General features: G+C 41.0%; 1 long non-coding RNA gene across 2 annotated transcripts; it reads right to left on the bottom strand.

Moving 5' to 3' along the window:
• Positions 1 to 370: 370 nt before the first annotated feature.
• On the bottom strand, positions 371 to 4,669 carry LOC109307933. Of its 2 annotated transcripts, XR_002100413.1 has the most exons (5): positions 4,547 to 4,669; positions 2,817 to 4,377; positions 2,673 to 2,727; positions 2,516 to 2,582; positions 371 to 2,101 (listed from the first exon to the last, which is right to left on the bottom strand). It is a non-coding gene; the product is annotated as an uncharacterized LOC109307933 (long non-coding RNA). The 2 variants fall into 2 exon arrangements; XR_002100412.1 differs by having other exon boundaries at positions 2,516 to 4,377.
• Positions 4,670 to 5,401: the final 732 nt, after the last annotated feature.

The raw sequence follows: 5,401 nt of genomic DNA, 5'->3' as shown, positions 1-5,401 counted from the left end.
CTTCAGTAACTGGATAACAATGTAGGAGCCATCATAGCTTTTGGCACTGATGCCAAATGCCAATGAAGGTGTATTCATGGAACTTTGTATCCATAAACACCTTAATGAAGAAATGAAAATGAAGTTAGACAGATACTCTGTACCCTTAAATTCTCAAGTCCTTTCTGTCTTTTGGGTCTTAGCCGCTAAGTCCATCATGAAAAATGTAATTGGAGATGTGCTTCCCTGTCTCTTGCATGCATTCAAAATTATATAAAAAAAAAAATATATATATATATATATAAAACCCTCTCCTATTTCAGGGTTTTTAATCCTGGACATAAAGCACCGATGCTTGTTTATCTCTTAGATCTGTTCATAACACTGTTTGCATTCCCTTCCTTTACATTCATGCCCTTTGTCCATATAACCGTGACAGAACACAACGTTTGTCATACACTTGATCTGGTTTTTGGAGGCCAGAGCTCTGTGCCACTCTAAACACTCCTTAGATTGACAGCAAAGTTTACAGCTATGGCATCTCTGCGCCTCACCCACATTGTCTGCGCAGTCCAAGCTCAGACAGAGATAGCACCAGAATCTACGCATGTGACTATGTCTGTACAAAGTCTGACAAAGTTTGCAACAACTTCTCACACCAAACACCTTTTTCACATCCAGAACACCATAATAATGTTTACTATGCAACAGAATGAAACAGCTATTGGGGTACTTAGGCATATCACATGTCTTAAATACACCCCACCCCATTTTTTCCTTATGAATTATTATATGGATGTTAAACTGCACAAGATCTTTGAATAATGACACTTCACTGAGAAAAAACCTTTTTCTGGGGTGACCACCCCAACTTTCTGCAAAGCTGATTTGTGCCGTGTAACAGCTTGGCATTTGTGCCTACAAAACACAAGTTGGTATCAAAGGTAGTTAGGTCAATTAAACACTGCCTCTTTTTAGTTATGAACTGGGAATTGGGGGATAGAACTAGGGGCATCTCTACCAACAGCTCTTACAAGGAGCACATGCAGGTAGAATGTTGAAAAAAATAGCAGTTCTCTTCAACTTTGTAAGAGTTTACTGATCCACTCTAGAAAGGTGTCAATGTTCAGATCATTCAAATGAATAACTGTTTATATTCTTGAGATTTTTAAATGTCCATATGGAACCAGACATAGTCATTAGGTGAGTATAACCATCTGAGATGCACTACAACTTGCTGTAACCTTCTTATGGCTGCATATGCCGCATGTAATGGCACCAACTCCAAATTCACAACATGAAACTCCTCTACATATCTCTCTGCTCTTAAACCTTGCTGTAGGCCACTCCTACCTTCTCACCCATTCCATATGCCAGTCATCTCCCTCAGGCTCGGATAGAGAGGGAGCATTTGTAGAGTCCTGTAGTGTCCCTAGGATCACTACTGTCACTCCAACTCTCCACTCCACAGGATTGGGCGGAGGGGGAGCATTTATGGGGTCCCTGCAGTCACCACTATCACCCCCACTCTAGCTCCATAGGTTTATGAAGAGAAGGAACACTTGTGGGATCCCCAGGGTTACCCTCACTAAAGGGTTGCTTATTTTTTCCTCAGCAGCCACTTAGCCTTTTGGACTCATGTTTAAGAAGGCTCTGACTTTTTGCCTCCTGCTACTTACCCCCAAGTTTACCACTCCTTCTCTGTACAAAATTTGTGTTTTTGCTCCAACAATAATCATGATCTTTCAAAGCAGGATGGGTACAATAATCATCATCTTTCAAAATCAGATAGCAAAGCTCATTCTGAGACTTCTCTAATGTGCATGTAATCAGTCATGAGTTCCTTATTCATAAGCCGCAAAGCACCAGCTTTGGAAATGTGAATTCTTGTGTTTTTACACGCAGTTCTCTCAGGGTTTGGTGGCATTTTCCTCTGAGGTACTGTGCAGTCTACAAACAAACAAACAAGTCCTTCTGCTCTGTCTTTCTGGCATGCTGATCCTCAGGCTGATCTTTTCTATGATTTTGCATTAATGTTGTAAGAGGCCTTCAGTCTAATTCCTGGCCCTCCGGTGTTTCTGGAAGCCGATTCTCTGGAACATCACCTCCTTTGCTGGTATTGCTTAGGAAATATAAAATTTACATCTTGGCATCGAGAATTCATTTTCCACAAATGGAATCCTAAACCATATCATTATATACATGCCACAACTCTGAAGACTTCCCAACCTTTAGAAACCCCTCTGCAAAATTAAAGGCAACCACCCCAAAAAAGGCCCACAAATCTAGTTTTCAGAAAATAAAATGCCTGTGCTTAACAGCATACATACCACCACGTCTGAAAGATGCCCTTACCAAAATTAAAAGCCACCCCACCTGCATAAGCTAGATGTTAACAGACATGCAAAAATGTTATATCATATACATATCACTACTCTGAAAAGAAGCCTCCAGCTTTTAAAAACACTTCTGCAGAAATCAAAAGCAATCACCCCAAAACACACACATTTCAAAGGCCCAATTTCAGAAAACGTACCTTTCACTACAGGGTAAAGACACAGAGGTACATGTGTGCTCCAACTGACCTTCTGGAGTGGTTGTTTCTGTTTAGGAACAAACACGTACAGTTAGTGTTATGACCAAATGTGCTTATATTAAAGCACAGGTAATCAACATATTAAATTAATTTTTACCTTTCTGAGACGAGTTTCCTCAGTGCATCTGTTGCTTTTTCACTCTATAAGTCCTCTAACAGAGACCAAAAATACAATAAGATAGTGTGCTTAGACAAAATAAGTGTATGCATATACATTAGAGTAGAAATAATTAATATATACCTGGCTCTGTTGTGATGCAGATTGACCACCAGCAGGAAGGTGTTTTTTCCATGAGGGAAATTAGAGGTGTTTGCTGTTTTCCTAATAAGCAGTTCCCTCTATAATAAGAACCAAAAGAAGCAGTAACAGATAGTGTAATCATTAAGCAAACAGAAAAGGTGTCTATATGCATATAGAGTAAAAATAATGGATACATACCAGGATCCTGCCCTTAAGCAGATTAACCCCTTTTTCTGGATGTTATTTCTCACACAAACTTTAGGGTTTATACCCTGATGGATTCTGATTTTAATATGTATGAGGTCTCTCTCCAGTTGGTACAGTGATGGGACACATCATCAAGGACGGCACTGTTTTTTGCATACTGGTCTTTGATTTGTCCCTGTAGAGAAACTGTGACAAAATCAAATCTATTCAAGTTTGGGGTGGTACTACCCTGCCAGGTTTTTTGGACTATTCTTAGGTATAAACAAACCATCCTGTTGTAGCCATCAGGCCTGGATAATTGAGGGTGGTTACCATCACAATTTTTTGTTTTTCTAGCTTTTTCCTTAGTCATGCCTCAAGATGTCTTGTTGAGGGGTGGTCACCACACCCTGGTCTCTTTATTATGTCCATAGGTGTAAACAGATCACCCTGATGTAGTCAATAGGTCTGGTTACTTGAGGGTGATTGTTCTCAATTTCTCCACAGATTTTTCTTCTGACATGTCCCAATATGTCCTTTGGAGGGACCCCTCTTTACATTTATAGGTATAAATATATTGAACAGAAGAGGTGATAGTGCAAGTCCCCCACTAACCTTCTGTTATGTTTCTTAGGTCAACAGATCCCCATACCTATCCAAGGTTCAATTCAAAGCATCCTCACACCCCTTACCCAAAAGACTGAAGGATGACATCAGTGAAAATGCCTTTAAATAAGATCTGTTTCCATCAAAATCTGTACAAAATGTATTGCTTTTGCTAGTTTTATACTATATCCTGGCTAAACTTCTCAGGAGCAGAAATTCATAATTTCTTGTCCCAATTAAATGTTCTGTGTAGGGTACCACAGGCTCATCCTCTTCATGGATCATACCATATAAATAGAATTTGGGTCTTCAGCAAAATTAATATGGTTTATAATCGCTATGTTCTGAGCTAAATGTTTCTCAGCAAAGTGCAGGCAATCCAGAGTGTAACTTATTGCAATAACAGAATTTAGAACACGTTCCATACACAGTTCAATATGAAGTTCCCGAATCGTTCAGTTTATATCCTCATCCATCCAGTTCATAGACTTGTGACTTTCTTGTCCTGGTGCAGCTAGGAGACAGAGACTTTGAAGACTGCATGGGCTCTCAAGCAATATTTCAGTATGCCATAACAACAAACACAGATAAGAGATTTCATGAGGCTTGTATGTTCCTGCTGTGAGATAGGGATTGAATGAACAGGCCCTAATTATCTTCTAAAAGCCAAAGAATCATTACCTTCTCCTGAAAGGCTCCCTCTGTCACAAAAACAGTTTCTCTTTTCCAATACAGGGGTTATAGGCCTCATTAGAAAGGTGTTATCAAGCTGCAGAGGGATTTCAAAGGAAAAATAAAAACTATATTTAGCCACTGTTTAAGTAATTTATAGCTAATTTCTGCCCTCCCGAGGTCCTATCCCCCTCCCCTGCCAGCCCCTCTCTCCCCCACCAGCAACCCCCCTAGGGGACCTGCACCCCACAATTCAAGTCACTCACCAGTGCCTCTGCTCCTTCAGAAACATCTTCTCCCTCGGTGTCCAGCATGAGTTACCCCTCCCAGTGCCAGATTTAGGCTTAAGCTACTTAAACTACAATTTCGAATCTCACAATATGAGGGGCCTCTAAATAAGAAAAAAAAAACCTGACTCAATATCAAGTTTTATAATAATCAGTTGGTAATTAAAGAGAGATAAAGTAGATATGGGAAAATGACTCTAAATATGAATATTTTCATTCTATGAGAAAAATATACATATATTGGATTATTTTTATTGTATGGGGCCTCTTAAATTGGACACAGTTTAGGGCCTCAGCATGTCATGATGCAGCACTGACCCCTACTCTCCGGAATTCTCCGCATCTGTTCGGGGCATGAGGCATCTCAGCCAGCACTCAAGCTACTCTTCATAATCTCCCCCTCCTCAGAACCATTGTTACAGTAGTGTTTCCCTGGCAGGGATCTGGCAAGCTTTGGTGGGAAAGCAGAAAAAGGGCCTTACTAGAGTAGTGCAAGAATCCATATTTGCTTCCATCTACATTAGTGTGGTCCCAGAAAACATGCAGCCTGATTTGGAGGGTTTCCCCAACAGGATATGGAGAAGAGGTAGGCCAGGGACTTCCAGCTAAGGTCCCAACCTTATACTTGTTCCAATTAGTTCAGCACCGTCCTTGGCGGAGGTCTGATGCCCCGAACCGTCCTTGGCGGAGGTCTGATGCCCCTGAAGCCCCACCTACTGCACCATCCTTGGTTGAGGGTGACGGAGCAAGTTGTTAGAGGGCCATACCTATGCCTTCTAGCCTAGAGGGACTAAACTTCTGGGGTTGGGCATGCAGCTTGAGGGGGTGGCATCT

Source organism: Crocodylus porosus, unplaced genomic scaffold (assembly GCF_001723895.1).
Source record: "Crocodylus porosus isolate Cpor-Errol unplaced genomic scaffold, CroPor_comp1, whole genome shotgun sequence".
NCBI lineage: Eukaryota > Metazoa > Chordata > Crocodylia > Crocodylidae > Crocodylus > Crocodylus porosus.
Note: the sequence above shows the minus strand (reverse complement) of the source record. Positions and strands in the feature narration are given on the sequence as shown.